Source organism: Triturus cristatus, chromosome 10 (genome assembly GCF_964204655.1).
Source record: "Triturus cristatus chromosome 10, aTriCri1.1, whole genome shotgun sequence".
Classification (NCBI taxonomy): Eukaryota; Metazoa; Chordata; class Amphibia; order Caudata; family Salamandridae; genus Triturus; species Triturus cristatus.
The window spans coordinates 449,919,970-449,938,705 of NC_140593.1; positions in this window are offsets into that span (position 1 = coordinate 449,919,970).

Consider the following 18,736-nt stretch of genomic DNA (forward strand, 5'->3'; position numbering starts at 1 on the left):
AACAATGCACACCCTAGGACGAGGTGCCAAGCCTCCTCCCCCAGGATGGGCAGGGTTCACGAAGGAGAAGCTTCAATGGCATGCCGCCTTTGTGAGCCTCTCCAGATCATTTGCTGCTTTCAGCAACTGGTCCCCACTGGTTCTACCCCCCACTTTGGCCGGGAGAACCGGCGGGAAAAACAAGTGAGGAGGAGAGGTGTGCCCACCTCTGCCAACTCTACCCCTCAGGTGGGGGAGGTGAGGTGAAGCACAACCTCGAGTCCCCGCCATCTTGAGGAAGGGGTGACCCAGCCAACCAGGGACAGGCTCCTGCCCCCCTCCCACTGGAGAGTGGCAGAATAGGGGGTGTACCCACCCCAGAGAAGGGACCCATTGGTAACTGCTCTTCACCTACCTGTAACGCTCCTGGATTACTAAATCGACTCTGGGGGCACCCTGAACCTTCCTTCCTCAGATCCAGCCTACCTACAAGAAGAAAAGAAGGACGAAGAGCCGTGCAGAGCTAACAAGAGGACGACGCCCACTGATTCGGCCCCAGCCCTACAGGCCCGTCTCCCCTCAAACCTGCTCCTGTGAAATCCCAGCATTTCCAGCAGCCAGCAACCTCACAAACCCCGGAGGACCTGGCTGCCTTCACTTCCCAGACTGTTTCTCCCGTGAACACCAGATGTGCTTAAACTGCAGCTTCTGGTGACAGCCAGAGTCCGCAAATCCACCCCACTCTGCACCCGCCGAACCCGGCCCAAGCTCGAATGGAAAAACACCACGAGGAGGTCACCCTGGCGATCCTGACCCGAGATCCGGCGACTCCTGACCTGCCTCAAGCCTCCAGATGACGCCTGCAGCCTAAATCCAGAAGGCCCCCCTAACTCCAACCAGGAGCTGGTAAAAAGATCTGACCCCAAAAGGCACCCCTGTACCCGACATCCCACGGCCTTGTGTGCCCAAACCGACGGTGCCTAGCCAACCCTTAACTTCCCAACTTACCTCTCCAAGTGGTGGTCGCACCCAGAAGTTCTCCGTCTCCCGGCCTGCAGTGCTTTTCCAAATCGGAGGTTCTCAATAGAAAACAACAGGGTACCCAATGTCGAAACAGCACTCCCCGCCACCCTAGTGCAGCTGAGGGTGAACCTTTTGTGCTACTTTGTTTCCCCATTTGCCCTGACCTTAACCCTAGCAGCTTTGCTCCCACAACCCAGTGGCCTGCTTGCCAGCAGCCACCAACCGGAGGCCCCCTATCCCCCATTGGATAACATTGGGCCTCAACACCCTGGACCCAGCCGCCCCAGTGCTGCTGAGGGTTCAACAACAGTGCATCACTGACCCTGGGAGCAGTGGCAGCTGGTATTAAGGAGCGGAGGGGGCGTTGCCCTACCAGAATGGGGGGGGGAGGGAGAGAATGATGAACAGCATTGAGCAGCTTTGAAAGAAGTGATCACTGTTTGGTGCTCCACAGTGAAATGATTCAAAATATTTTTTTGTGTGCAAAGTCTTCCTGCGCATGTGCTAGCTTGGCGAGGCGCTGGGCAAGGTAAGGGCGAGGACTATTCCTCGCCCTCGAGGCACAAGCGAGGAGGCGGGTAACAGCCTTGTGGGAGTGGCCGCATAAAGCGTCAGTGCATGGATTTAAAATGGGGCGCTTAGGAAATGGCCCAGGGTGCAGTCAGTAAATCTTCATTCACAATAATGGGAATGGGCAGGGCTGGTGTACAGTGCAGTGGGTGGTAACAATTGCAGCACTCCTTTGGAAGATTCGCCTCCGTAAATTAAGCTTGCTAATTGGTTAAGGCAAGCTTGGGGGAGTGGCCTATGCATGTGCTTGGCAGCTCGTATTTCCGGGACACTATACGTATCAGTTGTCGGAAAAAGAAAGGCGCCTGCAGCCGTGATATCATACGAGCGCACACCAGGTTTGTGTTCAATGTTACTGAGACCTGAATTGGGGCTCGGGGGCTGCCATTAATTATGACAAATGTGCTGAGTCTTCTTGCTTGCCATATTCTACGTGCACTTATAAACCTCAGCCGTGCCCGCATTGCGCAGTGACACACATAACTGTCCAGGCCTTTGTACGTCATCTCGCTACCAGAGACTAGCTGCGGCAAGTTGCCCGTGCTTCTCTTCAAATCTACACAGTAAATCTCACTTCTACATCCGCTTTCAGTACCTGATCCTAAAGCCTATGTAAAAGCGAGATTTACTGTGTAGATTTGAAGAGAGGCTAGTACCTAGAAGATTACAGAGGCCGGGACAGTGGTGTTTGTCACTGCGCAACTGAACCCTGTACATGGCCAGGCGTGGACAAAAATCACGCAGGAAACCTCCCCTCCCCTCCCCCAATACAAGTGGCAGTGAAGAGGGCTCACGTTCCACCTCCACCTCCTTAATCCAGCGCCTTCCACTCACCGTCTCCTCCGGAGGGCATGTTCAGAGACGGAAGTAAATCCAAAGAAAAAGCATTTATTATTTTCAACACTCGCTATTTGTTTTATGTGCAGCTACTCGTTTTATGTGCAGCCAATGTAACATTAACTTCCTTTAAAAATGTTTTCTTCACGTAGAACATTTCTATTAAATTCGAACAGTACTGAATGTGAATGACCGTGACTAAGTAAGATTACATTTCTCACACCACAGAGTTATCCACTATGACAACATAATATTTACGTAACTGTTTGGCTGGCCATATCTATATTATCGTTAACAAATGTGCATTGTTAGAAGTGTACTTTTGTTTGAATGCAAGTTGATTGGAGCCAATGTACATTAGTTTGTATTGCACTGCACAGGTCTTGGCATGGTCATGAAGTGTGCTTCTCGTCAGCTTCTTTGACTGCTGAATAGTATCGGAACATGTGGTTGTGAGGGCTCCATGATTTAGTTGGTATTACTTTTTTTCGATATGCACCGAATAAGACTGTTTGTTCTGCCATGCCTGAACTATTCACTAAGCAGGGCCTCTTTTGAACTTCGCAAGCAGCTGCAGAATTTTCCCCACTTGCAAATCCTACATGGTACACCTAACATTCTTTGGGTAAACAAAGATAAAACCTGATTTGAGCTCTTTCTCAAAATGCAGATGCTCGGAACTGTTTCCATACTGTAAACAAAAGATACTGTCAATAGTAAGGTGCACTTATCTACTGAGATATCTAACTAACCCATATTATAAATACATATACATAATTTTATAAATACTAATTTGAATGGACGTCGATATACTGTTAAAACAACTGATGTTTGCCAGCTTTGGTAAGCTGCACAGCCACCAGTCACACCCCATGCTCTGTTCATGACCACAACACATCTGAAATAATGTGACTACAGTGGACAGATTGTACATCACATCAACACTGACATCAAAGATGTCATTAATGCTTTAATTTCGAATGTATGGATTGAGTGCTACCTTCACCAACCAGAAGCCCGTGCGAAATTTAAATAGAGAAGTGTTGTTGCAGCTGCACTCACTAGTAATATATATCATAAGACCTATATTATTAGTTAGGCTGCCTGCAATACACTGTTAACCTACAAATGCCATCATGGAGGAACCATATAGAAACATTGTAGTATTTTCACTGTCAGAAAAAACATTTATAAATAGGCAGCAGTTTGCTGTTCCATGAATGATTTTGATGTGGTATATGATATTAGCAGTGAGGTAATGACTGATGTCACATCTGCATGTCTGTCATGAAGTTCTGTGGTTATACTGAATAAGCAGCTACCTACGTCATTATCATATGAAATCTCTTTATTGATGTCATAACTACACTTTCACAATTGCTATATCAACCTTCTTGCTTTCTCAAATTTTCTTAAAAATGCACTGTTTGTGCACTATTTTTTCTAAACTTTCTCGGGGGAGAACCCCCCGGCCCTCCTCATCACGGTCAGGCTCGCTTACTACGCTTGCACGCCACATGACTGTCATCCCGAACATTTACGCCCTACCACTTTCAAATATCACCAGCCGCCACTGCCTGGGAGACCCCCGAGTCTAACCCCAGAACCTTAACTCCCACAGTCGTTTACTTACCTGTGAACCGTTAACCTGTTTTCCTCCGATAGGATAACATTGACACTTTTTCTCCAAAAAGTTTTTAATTGTGGAGTTTTGAAACCTAAAAAAATTCCTTAAAAATCGCACAAATAACCAAAACTTGTTTACTCACCTGTTTGCAGGAAATGTCCCAGTGCTGAATCTAGGTATCCAGCACTGAGTTAGAAAAGTAACGTGAAAAGTAACTTACCTGCAATTTACTGTGAAAGCCTATTCACTTCAATGTACTGCTCCAAAAGTTTCTAAGTGTGGAGTTTTGAAATCTGAAAATATTCTTTACATTCATGCGAATAACTAAAACGTAATTACTTGCCTGTTTATTGGAAATGTCCCAGTGCTGAATCTAGATATCCAGCACTGAGTTAGAAAAGTAACGTAAAAAGTAACTTGCCTGCAATTTACTGAAAAAGCCTATTCATTCCAATGTACTGTATTTGCTAAGTGTTGCATACTACTACTCCCCTGTAAATCAAAGTATAATTTCTATTGCATTTTCAAACTGTTCTATATCCAGCAACTTATTACTGAAAAGTATTTAATGCTTACCTGTACCAGGCTTGCTTGGTTCTAAAAATAAACAACAGAATATTTGTATACAACAACAATTGGCCTAGAGTTCAGTTCTTGAGTGTGTGAATTCATTTGCTGATTGAGTGTGTACATCAAATGAATTACACTGTCCTCTGCCTTACAGCTCGACCAAGCTACCACTATTAGAGAGTAAGGTTCTATCTAACTTTAACCTCTGCCTACCTCTGGGGACACTTGGACTCTATACACACACTATACCTCATTTTGGTGTAGTATATATAGAGCCAGTTTCTTACAGATCCTTTACGAAAGTGGAGCTATCTGATCTCCCTGCGCCGGAAGGCACACCTCTTATTCAAATGTTGTTGTGGCGTTATCTATTCTCTAGAACCTCCGTATGTGCCAGGAGGTCTAGTTACTGGTCCCTGAGGTGGAGAACCTTTTGTTGTAATTGTTCAATCTCCTGTGGAGATCCTTCCGCAAGTCCATCCAGGTCTTGATAGGTTTCTTTAAGTTCTTGTGTGAGTTCCTTCTTGAAGGACTGGGGAATCTTCATGCAGTGCTGCAAACAAAGATTCCAGAAAGGGGTGGGTGACTAGCTCCTCCGGCGCTCCCATATTGACAGGCCCCTTCGCAGAGGTCATCGCCGTGGTGTCGCTCGACTGGCCTCTGTTGTTTTGAGAAGCATGTCTTTAGGGGTGCAGTCCTTTCCTTTCCAAGATGCCATTTGGGAGGCACGCTGTACCCCAAGGGACTGACCTGGCTCGTGAAGTCAGAAGTCCAGGGGCCCCCACTTAGGTGAGACTGTCGTCCCGATGGGTGGATGATGGTCTCCTAATTGGATTCAGTTCCGTAGTTTCAATTGGGGCCCACGAGAGGGCCCCGTTGCTGGCTTTCTCCGAACTGTTTAGTGTTGGGTCAGCGATGTTTGGCGCTATAAGCTCGATGTAAGTGGAGCCCCCTCTAGGCCGTAACACGGCTCCCATTGAGAAAAGTGGAATGTGACCGAACAGTGTTTGGTCGCATCATAATATGCAGATCGGGATTGCCGACCGGGTGTCGGTCGGTCCCATGACCGAGTTGGTGTTGGGCGGAAGGAATTCCGCCTGACATCGAAATAACCCCCTTAATGTTGGACCTGTCTGAATGCAGCTCCAGAATATTATGGCTCCCTTAAGGGGAGGTGTGGATAGCCTTTAAGACTGTGCGCGCCCCTGCAGGAAGTCGCTCTTGGTCAACATGATTTCCTGTGTTAAACGAACCTACCTGGTGGTGCTCCGCTCAGCGTCTTCCATTCCTGCCTGCGTTCTACAAACTTACTGAGTGGTGCTCCAGTCTGTGTCCTTTCCTGGCGTCCTTGGTTTTCTGGGCATTGTCATGGCTTTAGTTCCTGCCGTCCCGGTGTTGGGTGGAAAGACAGATTGTGCTTGACTTCCTGCATCGGCTCCCTAATTATTTTGTTTCATGTTGCCACAGTGCTGCTGACCCTGAGAGAAAAACAACAAGAGGAATTAATAAACTCCTTTTGGGCAACGCGCTGAAAGCGCTATCATTATTTTGAAGGAAAATAACTTACCTGATTGTGTTCTTTGTTTTTGTTTGGTTATCCAGCGACCTATCAGAGAGACAACAAATATATTGGACATTTATTGTTTTAACTTGTAATAAATGAATGATATGTAAGTACATAATTTTATTATGACTGCATTCACTTATGTTACATGTATTATTTATAATGTCTGTATTATTTGGTATATATCAGGCATGAAGAAATGCAGAATTGTTTGCAAATCTTGAGAACACATGTACTGGACCTGCAAGTTCCTAATAAAAGGGAATTTTTAGCTGACCCGGAGGTTGGGAATATTCTAGTGGCCGACTATTTCACTACTGCGAAAACGCATGTCAGGTCAGATTCTGACACTTAAGATATCTTGGCAGAGTAACGATACAGGAGTAGCAGCAAAAATGCCTGCAGACATCCCAACAGGCAGGGGTACTGGACTGGTTGAGGGCTCGAGGCAGAGTGCAGAGGTGGACTGTAGACCGTTCCTAAGATTGTTATGAGTCGAAACCCTAGTCATGGTATGTGTATTAGAACCATGCACAGCCATCGCAGGCCAACAAGTGGCGATAATACTTTGCTTGTACCCTGCTGACCTATGCATAAGGGATTGTTCAGAGATAGCGGATCGCAAACATTAACGTTTACAGCATGACTTGAACACTCTGGATGTACATGGTTAGAAGCAGCGCCCGAAAGACCCGCAATCTTGTCCAAACGATCTATCAAGGGTTTAAGTTTGCGCTCAATTATGTTACCAATTTTACTACACAATGAATCCCATAGAAGAGGATCAGATAGTAAAGAGTAACAGGTCTGACAATCAGATTCCTGTGTGAAAATGCTGGGAGTTGTTGGTGGTTGAATCCAGGACAATAGCTGACCATTTTTGCACAAGCCAGGCGGTGGCTGTTTCCGTTCAACTGTCTCATTCTCACCCCGCAGATGCTTTCGTTTAATGGCTGTAGCTCGAACAACCTGTTGCCCTTGAAAATTAATTGGTTCAGATGTAATAGCCGGGTTTTGGACATAGCAGTATCATTGCTGGGACTGGTAGAGGTTACTACGTCACCAATGGACAGATGACCTCTACCCTCCCTGGGGTGAACCAGTGGCTAGAGCTGTGTCAGTATCATTAGCAACATCAGGAATTTGAGGCAATGGCACCCCAAAATCAATGGAAAGCCTGCGCCCGGTCAGATCGTCTATGGTGGAGGAGCGTCGTCACACTGCTTTGAGCAGTGTAAAGGAAAGGAAATATAAAATGATAATAGCTTTTAGTTATCGTTTTATGTTTCCTTCCTTTGTGGGCGGGTGGGCGGGGCTGCTCTGCTCACGGATCAGGGCAGGAATGGTTTGGTTTGCCCACTCCTAAGTGCGCAGTGACTGTTTGGTTGGCCCTCTCGGGCCGTCCAAACCAGTCATGCGCACTTTCCCCGTTCTCCATGCAGACTGCATTACAGCCTGCATGGAGAAGAAGCCCAGGCCCCCATTCCCTGTTTGAGCGTCGAACCATGATGCTCAAACCCAATCACACTGCTGCATTGCAGCGTTGTGAATGGTCAGGGGAGCCTGGGTGCTCACCAATCACAACACTGCATTGCAGCATTGTGATTGGTCAGGGGAGCCTGGCTTCCTGTCCCTTGAGGAGAGCAGGAGCAAGGAGCAGAGACGCGGTGGCGGGACTGGCGGAAAGGTAAGTATGTAATTTTCTTTTGTTTACGCTATGTCATGCCCGCGCCACCCACGTACCTGCCCTGCCACCCGCGAGTCATGTTGGCCGCCACTGATCTCATTAGCCACGCTTCCAACAACCCTTTCCAACATATTCTCGATTGGGAGCGCACAACAGCTGGATCCCCACCAAACTTATGTATCCCCATAGTGGCAGTGGCACCGGGTCCTTACCTTCGCACTGCGTACTAGTAGTAGTACTATCTGTAGGACCTCTTAATTTATTAGATCCGGAGGTGAACTAAAAAATGAGCTGGCCCGACCTGGCTTTACCAGTGCACATCCCGCGCAGCAGTTCTGGCAGCCTCCTTAAGTGTGCCCAATGTCGCCCCGCCTCTTTGCAGGGTCAACGCAGTCTGGGCTAAGCAACTGGCTCCTGGAACTAGAAGTCCTCCTTTAAAACCAGTGTGCCCTGAGTTGTGATTCTGGCAGCCTTTTTAAGTGCGCCCGATGGCTCCCCTGCCTCCTTGCAGGGTGAAGGCAGATTCTGGGTGAAGCGTCAGCCTCCTGGGACTAGAAGTCTCCCTTCAAAACCAGAGTGTCATTTATTAATCACTGTGTGCATAGCAAATGTCTTACACTCCTCTGTGTTAGGCTGGAGGCTGCACGTTCACACTACCACAAATAGAGCACTTTGGGTTTACTTCTGGGGTAATCTCTGGACACTGTGCACGTTATAACCACCTAGTGGTATACCATGTAAAGAGCAAGCTTCCTAATTATGTGGTGCAGTGGTAGGGTACAAGACCCAACATTTGTCATACCACTTGATTAATAAGTGATTTCATAAAAGGAAATCCAAATTTGTCTTTACTTAAAATATTTCTCCAATTTTAGATTTGTTTCCAAATTTATTAAACTGGTGTTAGGGCCTTTGTTAAGTCCCCCACTGTTTAGAAATTAAAAGTGTGCAAAGTAGGGGGGAGGAGCTTAGCGCTTGACCGAGATGGCCGCGTGAGCTTTGAGCTCCCGCTACCCTCGCGCCCTCCGGCACTCATCCTGTCCTAAATCCTGATTTTCATGCACGGAATCCTGCAGATGAGTCACAGCTGGGGCGATTGACGTTGTCCGGGCCAAGATCGCCCACCGGGGTCCGAAGTTGTGCACGGCGGAAGATTGCGGCCTACCTCCGAAGGATGCCAGGGGCTTGCGTTGGCAGGATGCCCGGCCACTAATTGAACAACAGCGGCCTTGGGAGGTGTGAACTGACGGACGGATGCCGTGGCACTTTCACTTTCGCTTTCTCGCCCTTTGTTTGCTCCGGGTTGGGAGTGCGTCATACAGATCCTCTGTTGTCTGGAAGACCTCCACCCGGTCCTGACTGGCTGTTGAAGACCTAGTCGTACCTGTCTCCTCTACCTGAGTGAGGGACGTCCTCTTGCGACTGACCGTCCTGCTGTCCGAGATGTCGACCAAATCGGAGGCAGACAGGTCGAAGTCTAAAACTACCAGGCGGGGAGGCTATATCCAATCCAACAATATGGATCGCTATGCCCAGCAGAAGGAGTCGCCTGGTGGATCGGGACAGTCGCTGGAAGCACAGAAGGCCGATTCACCCCCAGCCTCGGAGTTATCATTGCAGGATATCAAGGGGGCGATAGATGGGATGCAATCTTCGATTGGGCGACAGTTCGAGACCCTGGCGCACAAGGTGGACATGATTTTGGTCAATGTCAACTTGATTCGCGCGGACCTGGGGAAAACCAATGAACGGGTCAAGTCCCTGGACCTCAAGACTACTGGCCTCGCGGACGATGTCTCGGAACTCCAGGCTGAGGTCCGCAAGCTACGAACCGCGAATGACCTCTCCGCTCGCCGGCTCGACGACTTTGAAGGTCGGGCCCGGCGCAATAATGTACGCATTATTGAGGTCCCAGAAACCTCGGAGGAGCTCTCCGTGGACCTCCTCGTCGAGGACCTGGTGGTGAATCATCTTGCGCCGAAGGGCCTCGGCAAGTTTTTCGCGGTGGAGCGGGCTCACCGAGTGCCTGGCGGACGGCCTAAGGTGGGAGCCCCCCCCGCGGCCGATTGTCGCCCGGATCTTCCACTTTCGAGATCGGGACGCTATCCTGCAAGCTTCGAGGGTGACAGGCCCGGTGCCTTTTCAAAATGCCTCTGTGAGCTTTTACCCTGATTTCACCCAGATGGTGCAGAAACAAAGGCAATGTTTTCTGGGGGTGAAGCGGCGGCTTAGGGATATGGACCTGAAGTATGCCATGCTTTTTCCCGCTAAGCTGCGTGTGGTATATGAGGATCGGACTTTCTTCTTCGAATCGCCGGACATGGCAGGGGACTGGCTGGATGCACTCCCTCGGCGACAGCCCGGCCGGGACAGCGTGGATGGGGTGGAAGGCGACCGGGATGGACAGAAGTGATACCCTCGGTGCTGGCCTGTTTCGATTCAGCCCTGGACAGTGACTCGCACCTTATTGCAGTAATGGGAGGGCGGCGGGGGGAAGATAGGGGCTCTTTCCTCCCTTGGGGTGCTTTTTGTAGATTTGTTTTTGGTAGGGCGACAGGCACACTGCAAGTTGGGGGGGCTTTGTAAGCTGACGCAGGGGTGCAGGGTGGGGGGGGGTTTCAGGATGTTGGGGTTGTTGTTTGGGGTTGTTGTTTTTTCTTGCAAGGCGTAGCAATGACTGTCAGAATTGTCCGATTGTGGTTCTCTGGGGGGGGGGGGAGGTCTCTTTGTGTTCAGGGATGGGGGATAGGGGCTTAAACGTACTCAGCTGGAATGTTAATGGCTTAGGGGACCGTATAAAACGGGGGATAGTCCTGCAATTTTTTAAACGGACCTTGCCAGACGTGGTCCTCTTGCAGGAGACCCACCTTATAGGGAATATGTGTTATGCGCTTAACAGAAAGGGCTATAAATTCATTGCTCACTCGGGGTTTTCCTCGGGCTCCAGGGGTGCGGGCATACTTGTCAGAGCTTCCCTACCATTTGAGGTTGACTCCACCATTGCTGATGATAGGGGGCGCTTTGTGGCCGTGTCGGGGAGGTGGGAGGGCAGAACGTTGGTTTTGGTTTCTGTTTATGTTCCTCCTGCCTTGCAGGCCTCCACGTTTGCTGATCTGGGCAAGGCCTTGTTGGAACTCCCCGAAGGGATGCTGGTGGTGGGAGGGGACTTCAATGCGGTTGGTTCTGGAATGCTAGATAGGCACCCGCCCAGAGACACCGGGGGGGCTCAGAAGTGGCTTCCCGACTTTATTGATACTTTTGGCTTGGTAGATTGTTGGAGGCTGCGTCACCCCACTCAGCGACAATACACCTTCCACTCCGGGGCCCACGGGAGTCTCTCCCGGATTGACTATTTGCTCACTTTGGCGGCACACGCCTCTTTGGTAACTGAGGTTAGGCACATGGCACGGGGCATATCAGATCATTCACCGGTGTGGGCACGTCTGGACATGGGCCGGGTGGCGGGGGGCAGGGTGGCTCCCGTTAACCCCTGGTACTTTCGGGACCCCAAGTTGCGCAGCGCGTTGCTGAAGACAGTTGACCACTACTTTCGAGAAAACCGGGGCTCAGTTGACTCCGCGGTGTCCTTGTGGGAGGCTTCTAAGGCTGTACTGAGAGGAGAAGCCTTGTCCCTGGTAGTGGCCGCCAAGGAGGCGAAGAGATGCCGAGGTGATACAAGTGGAGGACGAGATAGCGGCTTTAGAGTTGGCCTTGGAAGGGGATGTTGAGACGTCCACGCTGCACAATTTGAGCCTGAAGCAATTGGAGTATAGGGATCTGGTGACAAATACCGCCAAGACCCTTCACAGGGAGCAGCAGGGGCGGTTGTATGATGTTGGAGATAAGGCCGGGAAATTGCTGGCATGGCTGGACAAAAAGGAGCGTGTTAATCGTGTGGTGCCGGAGTTGTTGACGGATGGGGGAGAGGTTGTCACTGATCCCGACGGTATAGTCCGGTGTTTCTCAGACTATTTTCGTACGGTATACGCCTCGGTCTCGGATAGATCGACTGAGGACTCGTGTGATCTTCTGCGTGACATCGCTCTGCCCTGCCTTTCCGCCATTGATAGGGAGGACCTCGATGGTGATATCACTGTAGACGAAGTGGCAGGTGCTATCCGTGCGTTGCGCTCCGGCAAGGCTTCGGGCCCAAATGGTCTGCCGGTAGAGCTGTACAAGCTTTGTCCGGATAAGTTTGCTCCTCACTTGACCGCCATGTTCATGGAGGCACGGAGGAATGGGTTTCTTCCGCTCGATCAACGGCTGGCGACGATCGTGGTAATACATAAAGACGGAAAGCCCCGGGATAGGTGTGGCTCCTATCGGCCGATCTCGCTCCTCAACGTCGAGCCGAAAATCCTTGCCAAGATTCTCGCGAACCGCTTGGTCCGGGTACTTGGCGACTTGATCCACCCGGATCAGTCGGGCTTTATCCCGCACCGTAACACTGCACTAAACCTTAGACGCCTCCACGGAGTGATTGCCAGGACGGGTACGATACGAGAGCCGGCTATTGTGGCGTCCCTTGACGCCACGATGGCCTTTGACACGGTAGAGTGGGCATACTTGTGGGCGGTGCTGGCCAAATTCGGCTTCGGGCCTGGATTCGTGGGGTGGGTGAGGCTGCTCTATGAGGGGCCTCTTGCAAGCGTCGTGGTGAACGGGCGGGCGTCGGCACCTTTCGAGCTCGGGAGAGGCACCCGGCAGGGTTGCCCCCTGTCGCCGTTGCTGTTTGCCCTTGCTCTTGAGCCGTTGGCGGCGTGGATACGGTGGCACCCGGATATACGTGGGCTTCGCTGGTCGCCTGACCATGAAGACCGTATTTCACTCTACGCTGATGACATTCTGTTATATCTTGCCTCGCCTAAGAAATCTCTGATAGTGGTTTGTGACGTCTTGACATCTTTCGGTAGAAACTCGGGCCTAGTCATTAATTGGGGGAAGTCACACTTGTACGTCCTGTGTGGGGATGTCCCGCCTGTTCCGCGTAACTGTTCGATCCAGATAGCCCAGCAGGGCTTTTTGTATTTGGGGATCTATATTTCCACCGACCCCATCTTGCGCTACGAGAAGAACTTGCTCCCTCCCTTGGTGCGTCTGCGGCGGGATGTGGCGGGCTGGCGGCGATTGCCGCTCTCCCTCCTTGGCCGCGCTGCACTGTTTAAAATGATGTCCCTTCCCCGTTTCCTCTATGCCCTGCAGAATACTCTTGACCTGGTTCCGGCCAGCTATTTCCGTGAGATCGAAAGCCACCAGCGCGCGCTCTTATGGGACGGGCGTCCGCGTATCGCAGTTGCTAAGTTGGCGCTTCCGTGGTACGACGGTGGTATCGCGCTTCCAGACATTCGACGTTATTACTGGGCCACCCAGTTGAGCGCGATTAACCATGGTGTCTATGGTCCGGCGCTCAGCCCTGGCTTCGCCATGGATCGCTGGTTGCTCCGTGGGGGTAATTACCACAGAGCGTTGTATTCGAAATCGTCGGACCTCACCCTCACGGGGCCCACCAGAGTGGCCGTCCATGTGTGGAAGGTGGAGACGGACTCGCTGGGCTGGAGGGGTAAGCTTACCCTTGCCACCCCTCTGTTCGACTCCGAGATTCTGGGGAAGCTTTGGCGCACAAAAGGGTTCGAGAAATGGGATTTGATCGGCATATCCAGGGTTGGAGACCTTTTGGTTAAGGGTAAGATAAAGTCGTTCGAGGAGCTGCAGAAGGAATACGAGCTGGGGAGCACGGAGTTCTTCCGATATGCACAAGTGCGCCACGCCTTGCGGTCAGTCCTTGTGGAAGGGGAGAAGGTGCCCGAGTCCTCCCCGTTGGAGGATCGGATCCTGGATGGTCACATGCCAGAGAGCACGATTTCGCTCATTTATAAGAAGCTTATCAATGTTCGGGCGGATCTTCTCCTAGGGTTGCGCGCCCAATGGATAAGGGACGGCCTTGAGCTAGATGATGAGGATTGGCTGTACGCAGTTTCTTCTCCCAAAGAGGTCGCTATCCCCGCGCGCCTGCGGCTGGTGCAGCTAAAAATACTCCATAGGGTCTACGTGACGGGGCCCAGGTTGGTTCACATGGGTTTTTCTGAGGAGGGCCTATGTAAGAGAGGCTGTGGTATGGTGGGTACCTTCCTCCATATTATTTGGGAATGCGGTGCGATTATGGAGTTCTGGAGGCAAGTCCATGAGGTGATGGGGAAGGTGACAGGAATTGTTATGCAGCCTGAGGCGCGATGTTGTCTCCTGAATGTCTGGAGTCCTACTGACCACAACGCGGCACAGACTCAGTGGGTGACCCTGGGGAACATGGTAGCCAAGCGCGATATCGCTCGGCTGTGGGGCTCCGATAGGCCGCCCACATTGACAGCGTGGATGGAAAACATGGACTGGAGCATGTTTAGGGAGAAGACAGTGTATTGTGCTCGGGGCCGCCCTCGGAAATGGCATGCTGTGTGGGGGCCATGGAACCAGTACAGAGGGGACATATGCCTGCCCCCCGACCCGGATCCGTCTGAGGAGCAACTTTCCCCTTAGTCCTTTTCCGGCTTTGACTTTCCCGCTGATATGTGATTGTTTCTAGAGTCTCTGCCCTTCCCTCCTTTCCCTTACTATAGATCTGTGCCTGTTGGACGTGATGGGGCTCGTCCCCCCTGATGGGAACCTCTCTTGGTGTTTACAGTACCTTTCGCCTTGCTTGTGTTTAGGGTTGTATTTATGTTTATGCAAAATAGAACCTTTGGCTCTCCTGTCAGTGTTATGTGGACGCAAGCATGTGTTGAACCTCTCAAGCTGCCGTACCCCCGGGATGTCGGCTGAATAGCTGTGTCACTGATATAAAATAAAGGTTTTTAAAAAAAAAAAAAAAAAAAAAAAGTGTGCAAAGTAGTTAGGCCTTAGCATTCCTTAGCATTTTAGCAAGTCTCTAATAACACCCCAACTACTTTAAAAAAACATGACTGAGAATGCAGGGGCCTCCTAGGAGCTCAACCTGGGCCCCTATGCACAGCTGAGAGTTCAGCAACTCAAAGACTTGTGCAATGCATGGAAATTTGCCATGGATCCTAAACCCACAATGGCCCCTCTACAGCAGTTGCTGGCAGAAAATGATAAGGCCCTGCCAAGTAAAACCTGCCCCAGTGGGCAAAGGGATGATGAATCCCAAAAGAGGGAGGAGGAAGACTGACTCCATCACTACCCCCTCAGACAGTAAGACTACCGGGAGCGACCCCAGCAGTGTCCCAGATGAGGAAGATACTGGAGATGCAGATCTTCAGAAAATGACCAGGAGGATAACTCTAGAACGTGGGTACTCACAAACATGTTCCCGGGGTTCGCAAAGTTTGGTCTATGGTGTGTCCGAGCGCCGCACTGATGTAAAGTGGGTGTAGGGGAAGCAAAGCATGTAGATCTAGTGGCGGTCTTTAAAAATTAAGGTGTTCCTAAAGTTAAGGGCTGAGCTACTTCATTTTCCTAACTGCAATTAACCTTTAAATAAGTGATTGCTGTATATTTAACATGTGTGCCAATGTTAGTGCTGAGTCGAGTAAACAGCAGCTCAGTGCTGCTGCTGCCCCCCAAGGGGCCGCATGAAAAGGTCAGGAGGGCCGCATGTGGCCCCCAGGCCGTACTTTGAGTATCTCTGCTCTAGAAGCTCAACTCTTTGCCATAGAAAAAGAAAAAGTAGAGATGGGTCTAGGACCCATCTCTGGTGGCAGCAAAATAATAAATAGGGAGAAAGTAGAATCTTTTGACTCTAAAAATAGCCAAAGGTATTGTCCCAAAATTCTTTGAGGGTGATGATATCACTAAGCGGTTCATTGAATTTGAGAGAGCCTGTCTTGGTATACAGAGCCACAGGAAGCTGTGGGGTGCTATCCTGTGGGAAATGTTCTCAGGAAAGTGCAGGGATAGACTCCTGACACTCAATGAGAAAGATGCTACATTCTATCACCACATGACGGGTACCCTAAGTGAGGGCTTTGGCTTTAGTACAGAGGTGTATAGGATTAGATTCAGGGAGGCTCGAAAAACCCAAAGCTAGACCTGGGTAGATTTTGTGGACTACTCAATGAAAACACTAGGAGGTTGGTTAGATGGTAACAATGTACATGACTTTGCTGGGCTTTATAATTTGATAATAAAAGGGCATCTTTTAAGTAATTGTTGTAGGAAAGTGCCCCTTTTTGCATGGTTACCCCAGAACTTTTTGTTAGATAACTGATGCTAACTGGACAGAGTGTGTGCTGGGACCCTGCTAACCAGGCCCCAGCAACTGTGTTCTTTCCCAAAACTGTACCTTTGTTTCCTCAATTGGCACACCTCTGGGCCACCTGTAAGTCCCTTGTAAATGGTACCCCTGGTACCAAGGGCCTTGTGACCAGAGAGGACCTCTGAGGGCTGCAGCGTGTATTATGCCACCCTCAGAGACCCCTCACCTTAACACCCACACACTGCCATTGCAGGCTGCTTGTTTTGGTGCAGACCAAACTGAAGAGTCGACATGGTACACATCCTTGTGTGCCATGTCCCCCAACCCTGCTTGTGGCATGGGTAAGTCACCACTCTAGTGGGCCTTACAGCCCTAAGGCAGGGTGCATTATACCACAGATGAGGGCATAGCTGCATGAGCACTATGCCCCTACAGTGTCTGGGCCATTCATAAACATTGTAAGTGCAGTAAAGCCATTTCGAGAACATGGGCTGGGAGGTTGTCATTATAAACTCCACAGCTCCATGATGGCTTTACTGAAAACTGGAAAGTTTGGTACCACATTTCTCAGCATAATAAACCCACACTGAGGCCAGTGTTGGATTAAAATGCACTCAGAGGGCATATTAGAGATGCCCCCTGAAAAACGATTAACTTCTAGTGCATTGGCTGACTGGTCCCTGCCAGCCAGCCACCACCACCAGACACGTTTCTGACGTCATGGGGTGAGAGCCTTTGTGCTCTCTGAGGTCAGGAACAAAGTCTGCTCTGGGTAGAGGTGCTTCACACCTCCCCGTGGTAGGAACAGCAACACTTGGCAGTGAGCCTCAAAGGCTCTCACCTTGTGATGCGCTGATTTGGGCAGCTCCAACTAGTGGAGACGCCCACCCCCCGTGTCCAGGCACCACTTTTGGTGGCAGGACAGGCGGGAAAATTAGTAAGCAGAGTCGGAGTATTCACCTTAGCCTGGCGATGAACCCCTCTCTTAGAAATCCTCTGTCTTGAATTGGAGAATTAGGCCCAGTAAGAACAGGGATGTGCCATTCTCCCCAAAGGGAAGGGCCATCCATAGGGTGTAGTCACCCTAGGGGACAGTAGCCACTGGCCTACTTCCCCCTGACCTCAGTAACGCTCTTAAATTTAGTAATTAAAGACTCCCCTGAACCTTGTTCCTCAGATTCGCCGACCTACGAAGAAGAAGGACTGAAGAGCCATGCAGCAGTGAAGAAGACGACGACAACTGACTTGGGACCAGCCCTACTGGCCTGTCTCCTCCTCCAGCTACCCTGCTCCAAGAAACCGGCGTGGGCTGCAGCCAGCAACCTCAATAACCCAGGAGGACCTGTCCTGTCTTCAACAAAGACTTTTGTCTACCATGGACACCGGATTTGTCCTGCAAGAAGCCAACACAAGGACTCCGGATCCAGGCAGATCCGTTGCACTTGCACCACTCTGCACCCAACGTCCACGGCCTGAGTCCAGGTGGCCCACTGACCCAGTGAAGTCTCCCCGGCAATCCTGATCTGGGATCCAGCGTTGTATGACCTCTCCTGACCTCCCCATAGACGCCTGCAGCCTCAACCTAAAGGGTCCCGCCCGACTGGATCTGGTAAGAAAACCAGATGCCAAAAGACTCCCCTGCAGCACCTCGGCCTTGGTGTGCCCAACTGACAGTGTGGGATTCCTCCACCACACCTCCGAAACTGAGCCTGCAACTTTTTTCCCAACCGGGGATCTCCATTGATTTCAACGACCGCCCCCCCCACCCCCACCCCTCCCCCCGACACCTTCTTTGCACTCCGCCCCTGGCTGCCCATGCGCCGCTGGTGGTGTAGTCTCAGTGATCTTAGGTGGCCCCTCCAGTGCTGATCTTAACCCCCAGGGCCTGTGTTCCTGAACCGCAGGTACTTGCCTGTAACGCGTGCCTCTTCAAGTGCCCCCAGCCTCCATATGATAACTTTGGGCCTGGTGACCTCTACAACCGGCTGCCCCAGTGCCGCTGGTGGTGCAGTACCTACCTTGGTTAGAACCTGGACCAGTGTTGATCCAAACCCCTGGAGACTGAATTTGAGAACCGCTTACTTACCTGAAATCTACTCACCTGTCTTTTTCCCATTGGATTGCATTGGTCTCTCACTGTATTGTACTAAGTGTGAGCATGCATTCAAAGTATTTCTGTATTGAAAAGCATTTCCTGCACATGCAAAGTGCCCTCCTGCATGGTTGCCCCTATCTTTTTTCCAGATTCCTGATGCAATTTTAACTGAGTGTGCCCTAGGTCCCCGCCAATCAGGTTCCCAGGGCCTGTGTTGTTCCCTGAACTGTACCATTGTTTCCACAGTTGGCACAACTCTGGCCTACCTATAGGTCCCTTGTAATGTTATCTATGGTACCAAGTGCAGGGTAGCCAGAGAAAGGCCTCTAAGTGCTGCAGCATGTATTATGCCACCCTGAGAGACCTCTCACCACAAACATGCACCACTGCCATTGCAGCCAGCGTGTTTGAGTGCAGCTAAACGTGAAAAGTCAACATGGCACACATGCCATGCCTGCCCAGCACTGCATGAGGCCTAGGTAAGTCACCCTTAAGCCAGAGTGCACTATGTCTCATGTGAGGGCCTTCAATCAAACAAGGGAGCTAAAGAGGGAACAAGTGCCAGGACGCCCTCCAAT